This window comes from Pseudopodoces humilis, chromosome 7 (assembly GCF_049639895.1).
Source record: "Pseudopodoces humilis isolate 2021_Gansu_Grassland_sample_001 chromosome 7, ASM4963989v1, whole genome shotgun sequence".
Taxonomy (NCBI): Eukaryota; Metazoa; Chordata; class Aves; order Passeriformes; family Paridae; genus Pseudopodoces; species Pseudopodoces humilis.
Window position 1 is genome coordinate 22,001,040 of NC_142206.1, and position 12,491 is coordinate 22,013,530.

At 37.7% G+C, this 12,491-nt stretch overlaps 1 protein-coding gene across 1 annotated transcript in view; it reads left to right on the forward strand.

The window, feature by feature from the left end:
* Positions 1-12,491, forward strand: part of TTC17 (tetratricopeptide repeat domain 17) — a 53,919-nt gene that overhangs the window by 27,226 nt on the left and 14,202 nt on the right. The gene's annotated exons all lie outside the window — the stretch shown is intronic.

Below are 12,491 nucleotides of genomic sequence, written 5' to 3' on the forward strand. Positions count from 1 at the left end.
TAAATGAGGAATGCTAGATTCAGTATTTATGGAACTGCACATCTACTGCTAGGCTGCTCAACAGCTCCTTTGTATATCCCTTCAGGTTTTACACTCAGCTGGATCTGTTTCCTTACAGCTGAATTTGATGAAGAGCAGTTTAGTTTTAATTCATATCCTTTCAGTGTGTTCAGTACTTTGGTTATCATTTTCTAAAATTCAGTCTTCAAGGAATAGACTGTCCTGCGTCAGCATTATATTATTTCTATGGGACCTGTGATCACTGTTCTTAACACTCCAGAAATCTGTAATAATGGCTAAGAATCCAATTTCTCCCTGCAAAAAATTCTTTACATCTTCTCAACAGAATGATTTATTGTCATTAATGGCTACTTATATTTTAAAAGAATAATAGCTTTTGGAGATGGATTCTTTAATTTTATTCAATCCCACTGCATATTTTCAGTACTTTATCTGTACTTGAATATGGCCAATATGATACACATGAGCAATCTTGAAGACAATTTATTAATGTATTTCCCAATCCCTTCTGTCTCAAATTGTTAGTAAGGTATCTTTCTTTCCTTCTATTATTTTCTTTATTTTCAAGTGTAAACCTCACCAGAGAAATGCTTGTGATTTTTAGCATTGCTAGGACTTCCTCTGAAGGTTTTTTAAAATTCCCTCTCCAATGAAAAGACATGGACAAACCTCCTCTGATTTTAGCATCTAGAATTGTGCTGTCTAAACACAGACTGGAGGCCCTCCTATCTCCTGGTACAATATGGATGATGCTGTCATAGATGAAATTCCAGGATTATGCCATTAAAATACTACTTTTTATGGCCCTGTGCATTTTGCTGTGATTGAGAGCCCATCAGCTGTGCAGAGAAATGAATGCTGTTTGGCTGAGTGGGCTGTAGTGAGTGGTGTAGCAGCCCAGCTGGTAGATCTCTTGCTGATATCCATAATGTCAACTCCTATACTGGTACCTCACAATCAATCTCTTAACTTCAGATTGCCCTTCTTAGAAAAATCCTAGGAGATACTGTAGGCAGTAATGGAACTTGCACATTTCATCACATGAGACACACTATTCTAAAAAATGAAGAACAGTACAGTGTTTGTTTACTTTTAATTAAGATCTTTTAAAAGTTTGTAACTCACAAGGTTAAAGTTATTCCAGTCAAACCTTAGTAATAGCCACTCTATTTTGAAGTTAAGCAGAAAGCAATTTAGAAGTATATTCACAGAGCAGAAACAGTAACAAGCAGTGGTTGTATCTGAATTCCGAAGTTATCCTTGACATCTTTTGTTTTATATGCTTTTCTTCCTTAAACTTGTCATAATGTAGTTTGGTTGATTCCTGGCTTCTGCTGGCATTGGTTCCTGATCCAGGATGTTCATTTTGAGGTCAGCTGTTACAGCATATGCTGTTTAGGAAGTTTGTGTTTCTTGAATGTGAGGGAAAAGCTGTCTCAAAAGTGCTTAAGAGAAAAGTGTTGCCCATTTTTTGCCAGCTTGGGCCACTAGTTAGCAAAGTGAGCATGAATATATTCATCTGGTACCTTGGAGTTGGGTTTTAGTCAATAAGGAATTTGTGAAGCTGGTAAATCAAGAGGGAGCTGAATATGCCTTAGCATGTTAATGAGCTCATGAAATTTCAGTATTCCATTATTTGTCTTATTCTGTATTTATATCATTTGCCTTTTTCTAGGACTCTTCTTGTCTTAATTTTTTTTTTATTATTATTTATAATATCCTTTAGGTCATCTTTTATTTTAGTGCAAGAAACCTAAAAATATAAACCTGACAAATAACTTAAATACTCTTTGTACAGTCTTGTGCAGAGTGTGAAATAAAGATACTGGTTAATTCAGCCTTGATGATGATTTGTGGTTTAAGTCCAAACTCAAAATTTAAAAATGGAAGGGTAGATTTACCTATCTTATTTGCATAAGGTTTGGGGAAATATTTTTTTCCCCCCTGTTGTAAACTTCAACTGACTCAAGAGGAACCTTGACAGGCTATATGAAAGTGAGGTTAAGTCTCTAAAACCAGAATGATTTCGAGAATGTGTACTCAGAAATCATATTTTGCACTTAAAAGTATCCTGAAATTTTGGGAGTCTTCTGTTGCTCCTTCAGTCCAAGGAAAGCAGTTGAAAAGAGATTGTTATTATTCACTTGATGGCATTTCATAAAATATTTGTATCCTTTGAGATCAATATCTTATGCTGAAAAATTTACCAAGAATTTGGAATGTCATTGGTTTAATATCTTGTTTTGATGAGCATTTCTTCAGTATTTCTGAAAGTAACAGCAGTAGGCTTCCTGTGCTTTGGGTTGTAGGCCCATGTGATAGCTGTGTTTTTGCTTCGCCTGTCAAAAGTCTCTGTTCATGAAAACTGAACAAAGTAGCGAGACATGGAATTCCTTGCTCTGCTGCCGTGAGCCATCGGCAGAATCCAGCACATGGTCAGTGGGAAATATATGCTAGCATGAGATGGAATATGGGATCAAAAATCTGAATTCATGGCCTGATTTTTGATTACAGTATGTGCTTGGTGTTTATTTCAAGTTAGTGAAATAAGCATTTTCTCAAGCACGTTGGGAAGTTTGCTGTTAGCACAGGACTTTGGAAGTGTGACAGACTAATGCTGACTTTTTGGATGCTTGCTTATATGTTCCTGTCTGTACTACTGCCTGGTACTGTTTTTCAGTAACTTACTTCTGGTATAGATAAGTTATATTTCACACCCAAGTCACTTCATGCATATGAGAATGCCAATTAAAAATCTCAGACCAACACTTTGCTATTTAACTTTTGCGTCTTGTATTCAAGTTTATATAAACATTTGTTTTCATTGTAAAAGAATTTCTAAATCTGCAGAAGTTTTTGGTGTTTGGTTTTTTTTTCTCATGGAGGATGTGTGTGAAGTGTCCAAAGTTATTCCAACCCTATCATCTGTGACATGTATTTTAGACAGCTGCAGGAGTTCAGGCAGTTGCATCTAATATAGATGCTGTACACCAAGAGCCCACGCAGTGCTTGTTCCCAAATACCTGAGAAAACGATTGGAAGACTTCATTCTTCCAGCATTATGCTGTGGTGATCCTTCTAGAGGTGACTAGGCAGTGTTAAGGGTGTTGCTATATCAGCTGTTAGGTTATGGGTGAGTCATTCCTGAAGCAGGTTAAGAAACTTCATGTTGCTTGACAGATAACTTCAGCAGCCATGTCTGACACACAGCTGACAGGACCAAGTGATGTATATTAGCAAGTGTAAAAAGCTTAATGTGAAAAACAGGGTCAGCTCTCAAAGGTGCAGAAATGAAATATTTGGGTGGCTTATTAAGCTAGTAGAGAAAGCCAACATCATTTTTGTCTGATTGCATTGCTGAGTCTGGTGCATTGCTGAGATTTATCTTGCATGCTTTATGGCTTAAAACATTGCAAGTAGCTTTTATCAGATATTAAGGTCTGTAGAGGACTCTCCAGCTATGAGATTGTTCCTGTGGCACTTCACTAGCTGGCATAAACATTAGATGTTGCCAAGCCTTATTAAAAAGGTTACAGAATACAAGAAACATGTTTTTAGTGTGATGGTCAGCTGGCCATTGAAACATGTTGATTTCTTAGTTGTTGTTGGATAACACTTTTCTTTGTATGTGTAAACAGAATTGTTGCCTGGGCAAACAGAAGTAATTTGTACTCATAATATTTTTATCTGACTAAGCATCTACCTCTGACTCACATTTCCATTTGGTTATGAGCTCGTGCACTTCACATTCTTTTAGACAAGACCAAAATTCAAAATCTTACTAATAGACTGATGCTATTCAAAAGCATGACACATGACTTGCTTCAAGTCTCACTGTCTTTCATCTTTGGCAGGATAGTGCTTTTACAAAAGGCTTTGTGCTGCTCTGTGGAAAGTCGAGGGAGTGTGAATTCATTGTGAGTGTATGTGCATGCCACCAAGAAACCCGAATCCTTGTATGTAGAGGGAGTGTTTGTGGAAGCAGTTCGTTCTTGTTCCTCCTCAGAGTGAGTTCTGAAATATGCATCCGCTTTAGGTGTGCCTTTAGTGCCCTCTTGTGGTACCAATACTCTGTACCACATGAAACCAAAACTCCTGGTTTATTCCGTCTATTTCCCCTTAAAATAAAACATGGAAAAGGTGCTTCAGCTTACGTGTGTATGGATTTCCTTTTATCCCCCAGCACTTACGTTCTTACAAGTTAAAGGAAGTTACAGTTAATAAGCTTATACCTTTAAGCAAATTGACCTAAAGGGGAGAGGTTGACCTGAAAGGAGAATCTCTGCTTCAAACTCTAATAGTAAGCTTATGACAGATTAAATAACTTCCTTAAATCAACATCCCAGTTTAAGTCTCTGACACAAGTTTGACAGCTACAATCACCTCAAGTCGCTTTAGTGATTTGAGATACAAAAACATTAAGCAAAAGCATCACATAATTTTCTTTACTCTAGTATGTTAAGACGCAGGGGTGTGAAATACTTTGCATTTTTAAATGCACCTTTCACTTAACTCAGCTTTCCCTACCAGTTATGACTGACTTGATAGTCCCAGCAACAGAGACTGCTAAACTTTTGTTCCATTTCCTGTAGCATGAGGTCCTTTTAGGCATTGTTATTGTAAAAGTAGTTTCCTCCTTCTCAAGCTGCTGTATTTTGTTCATCCAAGGAATATTTACCACTTACAGTGTTAATGGCGTTACATTAATGTTAATGGAATAAACGTCTGCTAAGATCTTTGCTCTTGGAACAAAGGGTATTGAGTTTAGCTCAGAATTTAATTGTGTTTTAGTTGAAGCAAAAGGCCAGAATCTATACCAATTAGGATTCTGAACTGAGCACTTCTGTATGTTTAAAATTCAGCTTTTTCCCACCTTGATATGGATATTAGAAGGCAGAATTCTAAGAATAGAAGGCAGAACCTTATTGAGAATACTGCATATATTCTTATTTATCTTGAAGTTAGCGAAAGGGGTGAAATCTGTGACCATTTGTTTCTCTGTTGATTTTACTCTCTCTCTCTTGCCTTATGGTAAAGTTCATCTGTATGAACAGAAGAGTCAACACCAGTAGGGTTTTTAAACAACAAGCAGAATTCTGTGAAGCACATGAACAGCTTGTCAGAGCTCTCAGAAACACATCATGGCAATAATTTGCCTTGGTCATTTAGGAGTAGCATAAAGTGGGTTCTGTGTGAAACAGTGGCAGTTCCAAGATCATTGTTATCCTTCGAAGTTAAATACTCAGTTGCTTATTGCTGCCCTGTACATGCACAGGAGTGCACCTGTGTGCCTGTTGTCCACCCTGCAAGTTGCACCTGGAATCTGAAAATCAAGCTGGATTCTTTCTCCCTCTGGCAGTCAGGCTTCTCTGGCAGTGAAGGTTGTACAGTTGACCATCCATGTGAAAGGTCTGGTGGGTGCCACACAAGTGGACTTTAGGTCACCATATTTGGGCTCTGTAGTGTTAGAGGAGTAAGAGGGGGTTAAATTGTACTTGTGTAGAGTGAAAACATCTTGGAGAATGCCAGCAGGTGGGAGATAGGGAGAAGGAGGTCTGCTTTTTGTCCTGGTGGAAGCCAGCATCCCTGGGGAGTGAGGGTATTGGGAAATGCCAGATGTGCTTCTGAGTGGAAGATCTTGGAGAAATCCATGTGAGAATGTGCTCTGTGAGAAAAATGTGACCCAATTATTGTGGGTTTGTGCTACTGTTTCTGCACCACTAGCCCAGTAAGGGAAGAAGCAGTTCTCACAGTCGGCTTTTGCTGCAGTAAGCTTAGAATACTAGTGATGTGATCTTGAAAATACCTGACCAGATGCAGTCTTGGTACTTTTCACTCCTTGGAGCCTGATTTATAAATCATACTTTTCCCTGGAAAGTCTTCATGTAATGTCTCTTGAGTGTCTGAAGGAAGTTGAAGGTGAATGACCTTTCCCTAATATCGTCGTGCCTCACTTGGAAACCTGTCTTTCCTTTCCATGTATTTTTCGTGTCAAAACTATGTAAAAAATGTATAGATTGAGATTCTTAAATTGAAAAATTGAAGAGCGTGGTACTACATTGAAGGTGGCACTTTTAGCTACACCAGAATCCAAAGGCTGTGTACCCACTGCTTACGCACATTACTTCCAAGCTGCTGCTTGCTGGAAAGCCATTAAGAATCTTAAAGGTTTCTGTGAACAATGCATGATTCCTTAAGTATATCTCTGTTGCTCAAATGTCATTCTCTTTTGCATGTGTTAAATATGCTAATGGGTGAGTTTGTTCTGCAGCTTCTTTCATCGTGCAAAATATGTCTTGCTATCCTACATACATGGCCTGATTATTTCCTGCATGGCTGTGTACCTGACAGCTTCTCCCAACAGCCACCGGTCTCACTTTGCATCATGCTCTGTTAAGAATGATATGCCTGCAAAATTTAGTGTTCTGTATCCATTCTATCTTTTCCCAAGATCAGAAGGCCATTGGCTAGCAGAAGAGAGAGGAGAAAATCTTGGCCTCAGCTGCTGGTTGGAATTACTAAGGAAATGAGAATTGCACTGTGGAAGGGAATTTAGAACTAGGGGAATTCAGGGAGAGTTTACTGATGCAAAACCATTCAGCATTAAGAAAAAGCAGTACAGTATTAAACTAAATGTAATATGACATTTCTCATTTTTATCTTCCTTTTCAGTGTAAAAGATTCTTCATATGTTACCTGGATCTTTCCTTTACTTGAGCAACAGCTACATGTTCATGTAGGACAAGGAGAAACATCAGGCATTGCATGAAGGGAAAAGATTCTCTCTCCAATTAAATTTTCAAAAGTTGATACTCCAGTTACCAGATTGACATTTCTCATGTGGTGCTTTTCTGTGACAAGAATGTAGAGAAAAATGAGAAATTTGTGACTGTCTGTGTCTTCCTTTCTGTTTGAGAGGCTGTCTTTGCCTGTGGCAGTTACTTAACATGCAGCTGCTAAAATTTCTTACTGAACTTTAATTGGATGCACCACCTAGAGCTGGACCTATTTAAAAAGTTCCAACAACTGCATATGTTCAACAGCCTTTTTAGGAGGAGTAGTAATTCCCCAGCTACATCTGTAGGGAGATGCAGTTTCACAGACATGTTCCTAGTTGAGCTGTACACACTGGATTAGTGAGTTGGTTAAAGCATGTTTGGAAGAGAAAAGAACAAGTGGTCCCCACATATGGGAAAAGTGACAATGTGTAGTTTAGTGTCATTAGCAGCTGGCCGAGACCTTGAAGCCTGTATTAACTTGGCTTAAATCTGAGAACTTGTAAAGTGGTGATGTGTGGCCTCAGCCTGTAATGAGTCATGTGGCAGTTGTCTCAAAGCAGCATGCAATGCCATGTGCTCAGATTAAAATGAGCACTGCACGCTGAGCTATGGAGTGCCAGGCACTTAACTACCCCTGATCTGTCTGCTTTATTGATTTGTTTTTTCCTTTTAAGGTTGGTTGCCTGGTTTATCTGAGTTTGTGTTGTGCTCTGACTGTCCTCAAAGCTTAAAATCTATCATCTGTTCTGGTTACTAGAGACTGAAACTAGGACAGTTCAGCATTTCCCTAGAAGAAGAGACTGAAGCTTCTGAATGTAACCGTTTTGGGGAGAAAGGACATTCTTCCAAAAATTTTTATTCTTTCTGCAGTAACTATTCTATGGCTTTGTACTGTTCTGGCAGTGTGAGGGAGAGTGTTTTCTTGTTGAATTCTAATCTAGGGTGGCTGGCAGTATTCTTGTCAAACATAACCTTCTGCAGGTGTCCCTTACTTAAGAAAAGGCTAATCTTGATGATCACGACCATCAACACCAGGAATTATTTTTTTTTTAATCCTATTTACAGCAACAGTTCTGCTTTTTAATGGATTTGTGTAGGATGTGCCCTGTCAGGCAAACTGCCAAGCACTTAAAAGCCCTTGTAGATAGTAAGGGACAAGCCTACCTGACTAGTTAACACTGGTTTGCTGTTTGAGCAGCTCTTGTATTAACTCTCGTAGAGTTCAACTATATGATGCCATTTCTTAGTAGAAGGTTACTGTTGTACTTCAAGTCCTCTCTAGACTTGAGTTCATAGATACTTAGGATCTAGCAGGATTTAAAAAATATGCGATGTTTAGCATAACAGACATGTGGAAAAGAGGAAAGACTAGAAAGAGCAAAAAAATGCAGGCCACTGTAGGCTTTGCTTACGCTAGTTGATACTTAAACTAAGCATTTTCTTCAGCTTAATCATAAACAGGTTTCAGAGTAGTGTCATTTACAGGGATCTAAATATTAGTAATTTAATATTCATAGCAAGCCTTATGTTGTGATCTACTGCGGGTCAGTGTTTACTGTTAAGAAATTCATAAGTAATTATTATCTACAGTAAAAAAATCTGGCCCAAGGAGAGGCCACTGAGGACAAGCCTTTGTCTTCAGACTTTTATGTGCTTATTTCTCTTGCTTTTTTTCTCTCTTTCCCCAAAACAAACAAGCAGAAAAAAATCATTATCCTTACGTCACAGACTGAAATTCAGACTGGAGGGCTACTTACCTTCGTACTCTATACATAGAAACTAGGTCCTCTGAAAGAGACATTTTTCTAGTCTTCTTTTATTCACTGACAGGATTGGGGGGGTTACATTTAGATATTTAGATGTTTATATGTTTTAGGCCCTATTCCTGGCATCATAGAGTAAGTTTCTGCTTCTAGATGTGCATCATGAAAACAATAAGCTCCTATTTTAGTGGGTGGCGAGTGAAGGCTTTAGGTAGTCAATCTCTTTGATTTTCCCCTCCGTGATGCTGGGAGGAAGATTGACATTTTCTGCTCTGTTATAGAGTAGCCTACTGAATTCTTCAGGATGTTTTGCATGCGTGTCCCTTATTAAACTCCATTATGTTCTACTTTAAATAGGTTTGTCTTTCTCTTTAATTTTTTTCCCATTTTTTATTTATTACTTCTTTATATTTCATAAGGAGAATTTTTGTATCTGTTCATCAGGGACTGGTCTGTTATGCAGTGGTGAGGTATTTCTCTCAATATGATCAAGAAATCTGGTTATATATTGTTGTCATTTGTATGTTTTGAAAGGTTTAATCAGCTGCTGTGATGAGACAAAGAGATAACCTTTAAATCTATAGCTTAGCCAATTTAGAGGCAGCTTTTTTGCTACAAATCGGATTTTAAAACTTCTAGAGTGACAACAGTGTTACCATATAAACCTCTTAACTGGGAAACTGTTGTTGGAATAAATAATAAAAAAGGAAGAACTTCTTTATGCTTCATTTTATGTGCTTCTGTCTAAATTTTGATGGCATAAATTATCATCCTGGGTTTTGCTATGCATCAAATGAAAGCTTTTTATGTAGTGTTTTCTTTGACTATTCCTTTTTGAGCATGCCTCTCATCATCTTTGAAGAAGGGCCACTGGCTATCAAAGGGAGGAATTTATGAAAATCAGCTTTTAAAATAATTTTGCTTTGGATTATTTGTTTTCAGTACTTCACTTTTTCAAATAGTAGTTTGTCCTGTCCTTTGAAAATGTTTATTTTTGTCCTGTAAGTTCTGGCTTTTTAAAGGAGGATTTATATTGAAAGAGAAAGCTAAAAATTAACAAACAGTGTGTGTAGGGAGAAAACACACTAAAAGCTTAGTTTAAAATTTGAGCACTACACTCCTCATTCTTTTCCAGTACCCATACAGCTACTTCATCAGAGAGGGAACTTCCTGCAATCTTTTGATATCCAGAATAGACTCTGTGTTGATATGTGGGTGGTAGATTTTACGTGGTTCATCCAGTGTGCTACAACTGTAAAAGGCACTGGGGGTCCACTGGTGTTCCTGTTCTGGGGCTGAGTCGTGCGTGGTTGAAATCAGGAGTGGTACTGTTGGGTTCAGAGAGAGCAGAACTGACCACTGCTTGGCCTGGTTGCTTTTCAAGTCATCAGCAAGGCTGTGAAGTGTTTTATGTTTCTGCAGATATAGGTTACCCATCTGCTTTGTATCGTTCCTGGGTCCTGTAGTGCACAGTGGATATGTGGTACGTCTGGTGTATTTCTCGAGCTAAATACAGACCTAGCAAACATTCACAGATCTGTATTGCACAACTAACTAATTTTAATTAAAACTCCTAGTTTTCATCTCCTTTTACCGACCTGCTCTATCACTTTGGTGATAATTTTTCACTAAAAATTAACTGCGTATTCTTCAGTTGTATTTTTTTGTGCTTGTGTGTGTGGAAAGCAACAAATTCCTTTGGTATTGCTTCTTCTGTTGTACATTTCAGCAGTTATGGCCTGTGACCTTCCTGTAACGTTTTTCATGGCAATCCTGTTCAGTCCTAAAGGTTCTTCAGTTTCTGATTTCAGAGCTCAATTATGGGAGTATACATTTTGAAGTATAAATATGTATTTTTTTCATTAAAACAGTAAGAAAAGGACTGCATTAATTTTAGAGCAAAATCTAAATAGTACCATGTTAACTTATGATTAAGGTAAGCAGAGCAGCAATAGCTGCTAAAGATAGATCTCTTCTGTAGTTACTGCTCATCCTATTGCTCTTAAAACTCATAAATCTCAAAATACTCAAAATAAGTGGCTTGGATTTTTTCCCTTAGCAAATGCTTTGCCATCAAATATATGTTCATATGTGATTGGAATAACATGGTTGCTGTTGATGTCTCTGAAGTTCTTTAGGAAATTACCATGGTCACCTTGAAAGATCAAGATAATTAGAGTATGCAGTGTGTTAATCACCAGTGTTAACATTGCCATGAAAGTCAAAGTTCATGTTTTTATGTTGTCTAGAGGATGGTCTCCCAAACAGCACTTCCCTGTGACACTGCCTGGCTTAACGTCAGATTGCAACAGAGTCACTGTGGTGCAGAAAGTAAGACAGTTATTAAGGTGCTCACTTAGCCCACATGTTGATGGCTGAGATCCCAGTAGTTCTAGATGCACAAAAGGTTCCAATAGGTAAATTCTCTCATTCTAGATTATTTTTATAAACCCTGGGAAATTAAATTGCCTGTGACACGAAGCACTGAACAAAACAGGTTTTGTAAAAGTGATGGGTGATGATGTGGTGGGTTTCAGTTTAATTTCTGTAATGAATATATTTTAGCCTAATTGTAAATATACAATGTCACTCAAGTAGTGAGCACACCCAAATTTTTTATGTAACCTCTGAGCAGCATCATTGCCCTTTCACATATGTATGGTGGTAATACACCACCCCCTTTACTTATGTGTCTCTGCTTCTGTGTAAGCAGTGACTAGCAAAAGAGAAGACTCTATTGATGCACTGCTGCTGAGATGTCTGTAGATGAGACTGTTCATCTGCATTCAGGGTTTGAAACTTATTTCCACTGAGCTTGGTGATATGTCATTCCTGCTGTAAAAAGGAAAAAAAGACCACCTATCTTTACTGAATCTCACTGTGGGGAATGCTAGTTTTGAGTGTTCATAAAAAATAAGTATGGAGTTAATAACTCCTGTTAGTGACTTGGTTTCAGTTTGTTCTCTACTCTGACAACTCAGGTATTAGGCTAACTTACATCTGTGTTAAGTACAGTTTTCTGTTGGCTGTGTTTACCCATAAAGAGGCAAAACATTTAAGTGACACATATCTCCAGATAATGTGCATTTTGCCGAACCTAATGCAAGTCACTGGCTACAGCAACAGTCCTTGACTCTTGTAATAATTCAAGAGATAATGCAGCTCTGTTTATTCCAAATGGTAGAGAAAAAAAAATCAGTACCTAAATTTAAAATTACTTGACTTTCAGTTCTGAGGCATTATTCTGCCATTGTAATTTCTAAATATGTACCAAAATAATTTTAAGGGAACTAGTCTCTATAACATTACAAGTTAGGACCCAATAATTTTCATAAACCTAGGATGTTAGAACATAGGTGGTAGAGTTGGGAATGCCATATTTTGCAGGTTCTGCAGTGATAAAGAACTAAATGTCAGTAAAAATATTGTGCTGACCAAAGACACTTGGAGATAATTTTAGTTTTTATTTCTAATGCTATTGATGACACCAAATCATATATCTTTAGTTGGTATATAGGAATCAAACACTGAAAATATTTAATGAGGCCTCATTCTCTCTGCCAGATGTACCACAAGTAACAAACAGATACAGTGGCAGTTAATTTATATTTTTAGAACAATCAATGCCTTATTTAATGGTGAGGTCTGATTACTTTAAAGACCTTACTTAAGGTGCAGCACTTCCATGTGATACTCTGGGGGTGTTGTTTATCTTTCCTCTTTTCCGTATTTCCCACATTTTTTTCCTTGCCTTAGGTGAGTGGCTTTCAATCTGAGCATCTGGGGTCACCTAATTGACAGAAATTTGCTCTTAGACAAAAAAAAAAAAACAAAAAAAACCCAGCACATAGCACCAGAAAAGTTCATATGTAATAAGGAAAGTTCATAATGGTTTCCAGGTGTGACTTTTCTGAGAAATGTGACAACA